Source organism: Carcharodon carcharias, chromosome 3 (genome assembly GCF_017639515.1).
Source record: "Carcharodon carcharias isolate sCarCar2 chromosome 3, sCarCar2.pri, whole genome shotgun sequence".
Classification (NCBI taxonomy): Eukaryota; Metazoa; Chordata; class Chondrichthyes; order Lamniformes; family Lamnidae; genus Carcharodon; species Carcharodon carcharias.
The window spans coordinates 90,178,201-90,188,661 of NC_054469.1; the positions used below are offsets into that span (position 1 = coordinate 90,178,201).

Below are 10,461 nucleotides of genomic sequence, written 5' to 3' on the forward strand. Positions count from 1 at the left end.
CAGAACGAGTCCAGGAATTGCTCATCCTCCTGCAGCAGGTTGTTAAAGTGCCAGTACGCGGACCCCGTCTGAGCGCAGAATGGAGTGAGTTCCGCCCACACCAGACAGTGGTCCATGCGTGGCACTTGCCGCATGGAAGCCGATGGAGCGCAGGACACGAACACCTTGGAAATGTAAAGGTGGTCGAATCTGGACGTGCTGACTCCAGGTGACACGAGGATGGGCCAGGCATCCACCAAGTTGAAGGACCCGACCATGTCTTGCAACTTACTCACACCTAGCGTGTGGTGCTGGTGCTGCTGACAGTCCCGGGCCTCGAGGGTGTAGTTGAAATCCCCCCCCAAGGATGATGCACTCGCCCCCATTGATGGAGCTCAGATGAGTGGATATTTCCTCAAAGAATTTCCCTTGCTTCTGCTGCATGCCCCGGGGAGCGAACACATTCACAAAGTGAAGCGCCATGCCCCCCAGGCACACAGTCAGGTGCAGCAACCAGCCTGGCACTGGCTCCTTGACCCCCTAGATCTCCAGCTGAAAATGTGGGGCCAACAGGATAGCCACCCCACCAGAATTGGATGCTAGATGACTCATGGGGACCCCCACCTCGCCACTCCAGGAGCCATATAGCTTTGTCTCCCGGAACAGTATGGGTTTCCTGCAGGAGGCACACTGCATACTTCCCGTCCCTGAGGACTGAGAAGTTCTGGAACCTGTGCTGTGCATCCCTGCTGCTGTGGATGTTGAGGCTGGCTACGGTAATATTCATTGTCAGATATGTGCTACCCTCACCTAGTATAAGTGCAAGTAGAGGACTGTTTTTTTAAGTCTTCCTCTCCTTCAGGAGCCAAGCAAGAAATGTATGGACCCTCCGCCGGTGTTCCTGTCCAACTCGGGGGTCTTTAGGGCCTTGCGGGTGGTCCAGAACACCAGCGGATACGAATGCCACCAGTCCATGGCCAACTGGACCCTGTCTCGGTGACTGCGATTACTCACCAAAAAATCTCATAGTTCCCCAATGGGGATGAGGGGGAAGTTGACAGCGGACATTGAAGCCTCCATTGCCTCACCTGGCTCCAATGACTCAAAGTCATCGGTGATGCTCGCAAACGACACCCCACCCTCCTCTGTGTTGTCGACTCCGGCTTCCGACCCTTCCCCCACATTGAGTGCGGGGGCTGATTCAGAGCTGCCAGCTGCCTCTACCCCTGCCTCGATTCCACCCCCAGGATCAAGGCCCGAGGCGTCCTCTCGGGTCTCCTTTTCGGTTTCTGGGTCAGAGGGCGGCAGCAGCTCAGAGACCAGCTCCGCCTTAAGCACCGCATCACCAGGTGAATCTGGAGTAAGTTCCAGGCACAGAACAGTAGCGCCCGGCGCCAAAGGCTGAGACGGAGCGGGGAAGCCCTCCTCGCCACCACCACCCAATGACCCAGTTGTTGGGGCCATAAAGGGAGCACTGCAGTTCCCTGGCGGGCCAGATAACATCTCGAGGAAACAAGGTGGGTTGGAGTGGGGCACTACCATAAGGGCAGTACCCTCACTGACACCCAAGGGGCCCTGCTCAGGAAATCACAGCAAGGAAACAGGTGTTTGGGCTCCCCCCAGAGTGCAAAGCGAGGACGTACGGAGCAGAGACGCCACCACCTCTTCACCCGGGGTGGTGGACACATCCAACCTCACGAGTCAGAATGTCCCCTCCCTCCGAAGGGTGAAGTTGCTCTTGGGGAAGGCTGGGGGTTGGGGACACCTCCATCTGAAAGGCCCCCGTTGCCTCATCCATCCTCACGGATGGTCCACCCTCTGGGGTTTGAGCAGGTCCGCCCTTTTAAATATGACAACTGGCTCGGGGTCATGCGCCCCACCACCACCGGACCCGGGAACCCATGCGGGGATGACCCCGGGACCCGTACAAGGTGCTGAGAAGCACACGGGCCCGGGAGCACACGCAGCCGCATCACCGGAGCCGGATGATTTCTTTCCCCCTGAGCCGGTGTCATCGGGGTTTTCGGTTCATGGTGGTCTTGGGGGGTTTGGGGAGTCTGGGGGGTTGCCCCCAGGTGGCGGGTCTTCCTCCACACCTTTTTATGGTGCGGGGGCTCTCCCCCCGTCTCGCTGGCAGCCAAGATGGCGGTGGCACCTCCCCTTGCTGGGAGGAAGATGGAGTGGTGGTGATGGGAGGAGCGGCAGTGCCAGCGGAGTACATGTGGTGGAGGGTTGCACCCCTGAGACTGAGGGAGTTGGCGCAACCCCAGATCTAACCTCCCCCAGTTGATGGAGGTGGGGGAGGAGGACCTCACTGGGGACTAAGGTTGGGACATTAGAAATTATGATCCTCTGGGCGGCAGCCTCAAGGGGCTCTGCCACAGAAAGGTCCCACCCACAGTGAGCCCCTTTTCTAGGGCCAGGTGCACCGCCCGCTTGGACGGCAGGAAAATTACGGCTTTGCCGTATATTTTCGAGGCCGTGATGATGGCCGAGGGGCTGACAACCACAGTCATTGCCTTGATGCAGGCTTCGATTGTCAATTCGGGGTGGGTGTAGCTCTTCACCCCAAGGAGGCAGAAAGGTGACGGGGTCACGGGAGGAGCAGGGGCAACAGGAGCATAGAGCTGCGCCACACCCTCCCTGAGAACTATAGGTGACATTACCCATTCCAGGGAGAAGGGGAAAGAGATGGTATAACCTCCCCCTCTGCGATGAGAGAAACAGAGAGGAAAGGAGGGAGAGGGGTAAAGGACAGGGACACACAGGAGGGAAAGGGTATAGTGTAGGTGAGTGTCAAATGGTGGATTAGAGTGTGGGTGGGGGCCTTGATGTTCTTCCTGTGGGGGAGGGCAATGTCATTGCCAGGCAGCTGGTACTGCCTGGTACATGGAAGTCAGGTCTGTCCCTGTTCGCCAGACAGCACCTACTAGCTGGACTTGGACATGGGCGGGGTGAGAAGGTGGGGGGTGGTGATGGAAGATGTTAAATGGACACACGCACGCCCTCCCAGAATCCCTTCAGTCGTCTTCTTCCTCCCCCTACAAAGCAACACGATCGTCACAGCCCCCACCAAACAAAAGTGCAGACACCCACCGCAGATGTAATGAAAAAGTCCTTGCTTCCCAGCCTCCCGGTCTTACAGCACCTCCTCTCTCTCTCTCCCCTCCAATTCTTCAGGCCTCAGATCTTGCAGGAACAGCAGCAGGAATATAGCCACAAGAATCCAGCAGTCAGGAACAGCCACTGGAAATCCCACAGCCGTCAGGAGCAGCCACACTGGAAACCCAAGAGCAGCAGCAAAACAGCAGCAGCCAGAGCCACAGCAGCAACAAGCTACAGCTGAGACCAATCAAGGAGAATTAATAATTGGCCCCCAGTTAGGGGACATATTAGATATTAAACTGATAAGGACAAATACTACACTTGATCTTAACAGTTGCACAGCCTGAGCACAAGTGTTAATCACTTGTACATACTGTTACTATTGTCAATAAACTCCCAAGAATGTCTCACTGCCTATGGCTCCTTGTTCTGATGAGCAGTGTTCTTGTCACTCAGATGTGAACCCATTCTGCACAAGATAAAGGGAAGTGCCTCAGTCCAGGGCCTGTTCCCTGTGCAAAAACAGAATTACCTGGAAAAACTTAACAGGTCTGACAGCATCGGCGGCGAAGAAAAGAGTTGATGTTTCGAGTCCTCATGACCCTTCAACAGGTCATGAGGACTCGAAACGTCAACTCTTTTCTTCTCCGCCGATGCTGCCAGACCTGTTGAGTTTTTCCAGGTAATTCTGTTTTTGTTTTGGATTTCCAGCATCCGCAGTTTCTTTGTTTTTATCCCTGTTCCCTGTGCTTTGTGCAGCCTTCAGACTACAGTGATGGTCTGGCCTCACACTCCCTGGACATATTACTGATGCCTCTACCTGGACAGTGCTGGTCATTGCTGCCGGAATGTCATGGGCAGACATCAATGAGTTCCGTCATTCTCTCTGGGTGCTCTCAGCACCTTTAAGGAGGGGCTGCCCTCATCTTTTCAGCATCTGTGACCACTGATCCTGTGCTCCTAAAGGACTCAGGTGCCGAAGGTGGACAAAGGATCTTCTAAACTCATGGCCTGTGACCAACCAAAATGGAGAAGGTTCATTCGGGAAGGCACCAAACACATTGAAAGACATTGTTGGAACATGGAGAGGTGAAATTGAGGCATCAGAGAGCAGACAAACCTCCAAATAACTCATCCACCTACCCCTTCAAGAACCACCTGCCTGACATGTGGTGGAGTCTGCAGATCACGCATTGAACTTATCATCTCAGGACCCATCTTACCGGAATGGAGACAAGTCATCCTCGATCCCAAGGGACTACCTAAGAGATCTATCAAAGCTTTTAGGATCTGTTTTATGTCATTTGTTTTCATATTTTATTTTCTCTCACTTTATCTATTTCATGGCTAACCTGTTCTGAATTTTAAAATCCTTCCAATCTTATGGTTTACCATTCTTATTGCAGCATTATAACACTTTTTAAAATTAATACTACCTTTAACTTTTTGTTAGCCAGAGTTGGGCACTTTTCCTGTGGGGATTTTATTCCTCAAGGGATGTATATTCTTAGCAAATTGTGAATTATTTCTTCAAATATTTGTCATTGCTTATGTACCATTTTATCTGTTAATCTAGTTTCTCAATCTAGCTTAGCCAATTTTCCCCTCATATGGTTTGTTTCATTCAGAGAGAAGATCCAAGTTTCACACTTAACCAAATCACCGTCAAACTCAATACAAAATTATATCATATTCTGATCAATGCTTCCCAAGGCTATTTTATGTAAAGGTTATTAATTAACCATGTTTCATTGTATTATATTCAGAACTAAAACAGCCCATTCCTTAGTTGATTCTTTGACATACTGATATTTTAGAAACATAGGAACAGGAGGAGACAATTAGCCCCATGAGTATGTTTCACCATTCAGTGAGATCATGGCTGATCTGCATTCTAACTCCACAGACATGCCCTGCCCCACATCTCTTAATCCCTTTGGTTAGTGAAAGATTTAAAATTAATAATTGATCTGGCATTAATTGTCATTTGAGGAAGAGAATTCCAAATGTCTACCAACCTTTGTGTAGATGTGTTACTTGCCTTTGCTCCTGAAAGGTCTGGTTCTAATTAGCTTTGAATTCTAGTCCTAAATTCCCAAACCAGTTTTTCCCTCTCTATCCTCTCTGTACCCCTTAATATCTTGAAAATTTCAATCAAACAACCTCATAATCTTCTAAATCCCAGCGTATACAACCATAGTTTGTAATCTTTCTTTATAACTTAACATTAGAGTCTGGAGGGCTGGATTTTGTGGTCCCAAAATGGGACCAAATGGAGGCGGGAAGAAAAGAAATGGCGACTGAGTGGGGCGGCTGGAATTCCCACTTCCGTTTCCATCCAAGGCCATTTTGTGAAGCTTGAGATAAGGCGCGGACGGAAACCTGACCCACACCTATTAATAACCCATTTAATATTGTTGTGGGTTCATTGAAAAACTGCCCCAGGTAAGTTTTTTAATTTTCAGGGAGGCAGCCGGACTTCAGCAGCTGTTGAATTTTACACCAGCTGCACAGATGCGTGAATCATGTATTAGTGGTGGGAAAAGTTTAAAAGGTAAGTGAAATGGTTTTGCCTCCTTTAGAGTTCATCAGTTACTGCTGTAGCATGAGTTCTATCTGTGTTCAGTAAGGTGAGTTATGATAGTGTTGTGATTGGAAGATGTAACCCAAAGCAAGTGTGTAGAGTTCGGGAATCTCCAAGTTTCCTGCACCTACCTAGGGAAAAATTGCCCCCAAATGATGGGATATTCCTGGGGAGGTGCCAGAGGACTGGAGAACAGCTAATGTGGTTCCATGATTTAAGAAGGGTTGTAGAAATAAGCCAGGGAACTACAGGCCAGTGAGTCTCACATCAGTGGTAGGGAAACTATTGGAGAAAATTCTGAAGGAGAGAGTCTATTTCCACTTGGAGAGGCAAGGTTTGATCAGGGATAGTCAGCATGGCTTTGTCCGAGGGAGGTCATGCCTAACAAATTTGATTGAATTTTTTGAGGAGGTGACCAGGTGTGTAGATGGGGGTAGTGCAGTTTATGTAGTTTATATGGATTTCAGCAAAGCCTTTAACAAGGTCCCATTTGGAAGACTTATAAAGAAGGCAAATGCACATGGGATACAGGGTAATTTGATAAGGTGGATTCAAAATTGGCTTAGTTGTAGGAGACAGAGGGTGATGACAGAAGGCTGCTTTAGTGACTGGAAGCCAGTGATCTGTGCTGGGTCCCCTATTGTTCGCCATTTATATAAACGACATAGATGACTATGTGGGGGGTAGGATTAATAAGTTTGCGGATGACACAAAGATTGGCCGGGTGGTTAACAGTGAGGCTGAGTGTCTTGGACTACAGGAAGATATAGATGGGATGGTCAAATGGGCAGATAAGGGGCAGATGGAATTTAACCCTGAAAAGTGTGAGGTGATGCACTTTGGAAGGAGTAATTTGACAAGGAAGTATTCAATGAACGGCATGACACTAGGAAGTTCTGAGGAACAAAGGGACCTTGGCGTGCGTGTCCATAGGTCTCTGAAGGCGGAGGGACATATTAGTGGGGTGGTAAAAAAGGCATATGGGACACTTGCCTTTATCAATCAAGGCATAGATTACAAAAGTAGGGAGGTCATGTTGGAGTTGTATAGAACCTTGGTGAGGCCATAGCTGGAGTATTGTGTGCAGTTCAGTTCACCACATTATAGGAAGGATGTGATTGCACTGGAGGGGGTGCAGAGGAGATTCACCAAGATGCTGTTGCTTGGGATGAAACATTTAAGTTATGAAGAGAGGTTGGATAGACTTGGGTTGTTTTTGTTGGAGCAGAGAAGACTGAGGGGCGACCTGATCAAGGTGTACAAGATTATGAGGGGCATGAACAGGGTGGATAGGGAGCAGCTGTTCCCCTTAGCTGAAGGGTCAGTCATGAAGGGACACAAGTTCAAGGTGAGGAGCAGGAGATTTGGGGGGATGTGAGGAAAAACCTTTTTACCCAGAGCGTGGTGACGGTCTGGAATGCACTGCCTGGGAGGGTGGTGGAGGCGGGTTGCCTCACATCCTTTAAAAAGTACCTGGATGAGCGCTTGACATATCATAACATTCAAGGCTATGGGCCAAGTGCTGGTAAATGGGATTAGGTAGGTAGGTCGGGTGCGTGACAGTGCAGACATGATGGGCCGAAGGGCCTCTTCTGCACTGTGTAATTCTGTGATTCTATGATATTCATTCTAAGGTTGACTGCAGGATAGAGTTGATCCTGCTGACCCCAGACACAGGGCGGGATTTTCCCCTCTGCTGCAGTCGTGGAGGAGCTGGAAAATGTGGTGAGCCATTTAAATGTCCATTGGGCAGGATTTTCCGTGAAATTGGCAAAGTCCGAAAGCAGGCAGGGAAATCAACATTTGACCCACCAACAGCAATGGCGGCTTTTTCCATCGCAACGTGCACCAATTTGTTGAAAAAATTGAGAGGCACAGGTTCCACCTCAGATTGCTGACAGGGTGATTTGCCCGCCCTGCTGTCACCTCAGGCCTTCTGTAATCCAGGCCCCGTATTTTATGGTGGACCCTGTGCAGAGCTAGCACTCAAAAGCTGGTGGAAAGTCATGGTTTCCAAAGAGAACATGCTGGCTCCAAATTCAGTGATGCCTCTCTCGAGCACCTACTGGATGCAGTGGAGGCCCTCCAGGATGTCCTCTACTCTCACTCTGGGTGAAGAACCTCATCCAAGGTGACAAATCTAGCATAGGAGGTGTTGGCAGTGGTGGTGAGTGCATGGTGGTGAGTGCCAACTCCCTACAAAAGAGGACAGCCACCCAGTGCCGAAATATATTGAATGATCTCCATTCCACCACTCTTCCCATCACTCTCAACTCACACACTCACAAACCCATCACACATCCACAGGGATCTCAATCAGCGCCAGCTGAAGAGACTTCAACCATTTATTCTCCCAGACACACAGTCATCTCTGCGGATCGTGTCCTCATCCCGCCCATGGCACCACTCACCACCCACACACGCCAGGCATCCTTCTCATTTGGACTGGCAGGCGTCCAGTTTACCCTCTCTCCCTCTGTCTTCATGCAGGCCAAGCTGGCTCATAACAAAACAGCAAGGTCCCAGGCTGGGGCTGGAATGCCTCAATTGAAGGTCTTGACTGATTTTGACAATAGAGCCATCTACCTGACCGGCGAGGATGTGGACTGTCCCTCTGCTGATGGTGAGGTTGGCGACACTCAACCAAATAAGGATCCAGCCATGTAACATCCATCAGGAACCATACTGTGAGTGCTGTTTCCTGTTCCGCAGTCCCCTGCCACGCACTAATGATCTCTCCTTTCTTTCACAGGTACATTTGGGAAGCATCCAAGGGCGTCTACGAGCCAGGCCCTCAACTCAAGCCCCAAAGACACCTCAGAAGAATCTGATGACACAGCACTCACCCACATCATCCACCAGTGCAGACACATCTCAGTGGGACCTAGTTCTACAGTAACCTTGGGGTCATAATCTGGTTAACATAGTGCAATTGTATCCACAGCAGGCGGCAGCAGGGACCTCCCAGGGTGCCGACACTCAGAAGACTGCTGGAGGCCAGGAATCTGCTGAGTCTGATGACAAGCGTTGGGACTTGGTCCTACCTCAGTTGCTGGAGTTGCAAAGACAAGTTCAGGGACATTAGGGAGGGTAGTCCTCTTCAGATTGTAAGACACAATGGAGGAGTCCCTCTGCCTTCAGACTAAGGTGAAAATGCCAGCATACCAATGCACCAAGGTCAATGCTGTTAGGATGGCGGCCACCATGAGATCTTAGTCCAGGACATCGGTCTTGCACTGTTGCAGGAGCTGCACTCCATCGCTGAGGCATTTGCCCGTTTCCATCAGTGTCGATGTGAGCCAGGGCGGGGCATCTTGTGCTCATTCCAACTGCCCCTTCCTCTCAAGGAGTCAGCCAGGGGCCCTCAGGCACCAATAGGGAGGAAGATCAGCAGGTGCATAACCCGTGCCATCCACCAAGGTGACGCTGGGAGTGACTGGCCGATCTGAATCCCCTCTTCCTGATACCCCAGCAGCTCCAGCTCCACAGGCTGAGGAGGGTGGTATGGCAGGACACCAAAAGCAGGACCCCGCGGCCCTCCAGATCTCGGCCCTCGAGAGCATGCCTGCCAAGGTCATCACAGGCAACAAGGCGTAGCAGCCAGCAGGCCTCCTCCATCTCCTCTGTGGATGTTGGGGATGCACCAAGACGTAGAGGCAGGATTAGGAAAGCCAAAAAGATGTAGTTGCACAACATGGGCACGGGTGTTAATCACTTGTACTTAATGTTCCCCAGTGTAAATACACGCATAATGATGTCTTCTTGTTTATGGCTCCTTGTTAATGATGAAGTGTGTTTGTGTCATTCAGGTCCCTGCACAAAATGAAGTCACAAGTCGCAGTCCAGGGATTCTCCTCTGTGCAGTACATAACCCTCTATAAGAGCATAAGAAATAGGAACATGAGTAGACCATTCTGCCCCTTGGGCCTGCTCTGCCATTCAATAAGATCATGGCTGATCTTCTTGTGTTTCAATTTCCACATTCCCATCAGTGATTGTCTCGTCCCAAAGTCAGAGCCCATCTTAGTGATGCCTGCACCTTGATGTTGATTGTGTTTACTGTAAGAATATCGTGCCCTAGCGTTGTTGGGTCACGTGATGTTATGTACACTCTGAGCACCATCAAGGCCTTGGTGAAGATGGTGTCTGTGATCTCCTGGATACATTTATAGGTGGAGGCTTGCAAGATCCCACACAGTTCCCCAGTGGAGCCCTGGAAAGAGCCATTGGGCACGGTGGTCACTTACTTGCCACTGGCAGTGGATGCCCTCCGAGTCTCCAAAGTGATAAATCCTGTAGAAGGTGGCATCTGTGAGTAACCAGTTCCCTTGACAATCGCAGTCTTTGGCGACACTGGTTCTCACTCATCTACGGTTGGGCGAGCGCCATTATATACCCTCGGTCTAGCGAGGTGCCTAAGAATAACGGCTGCCTGTGGGTCTTCCTCTACATGCAGAGGAGGCCCTTCTGTACCTTGATCTTGAGTGCTGTGCTCCTTCCTTTGCTGAGCCAGATGCATCCATCACATTCTTCTCCTTCTCTCCTGCCCATAAGCCATGAGGCAGACAGCATGATCAGACTCCTGATGGTCTCCTCATTGCAGTACCAGAGAGAGAGACGTGAGGATCATCATATGTCTCCTAAGGACCTTTCTTGGTTAAGTCTCCAGCTCCGGAATGCCCCTTCATACAGGCCGGAGAGTCCTGCCACTACTTGGATGGCTAGTGCTTAGTTCGCTTGATGCCTGAACAAAACCCCACCAACCTGTGCCCCACACCACGTGACCAAGTGGT

General features: G+C 50.4%; 1 non-coding gene across 1 annotated transcript; it reads right to left on the reverse strand.

Moving 5' to 3' along the window:
* Positions 1-3,256: 3,256 nt before the first annotated feature.
* Positions 3,257-3,442, reverse strand: LOC121276656. Its single transcript, XR_005942722.1, has one exon. It is a non-coding gene; the product is annotated as a U2 spliceosomal RNA (small nuclear RNA).
* Between the last annotated feature and the right edge of the window lie 7,019 nt (positions 3,443-10,461).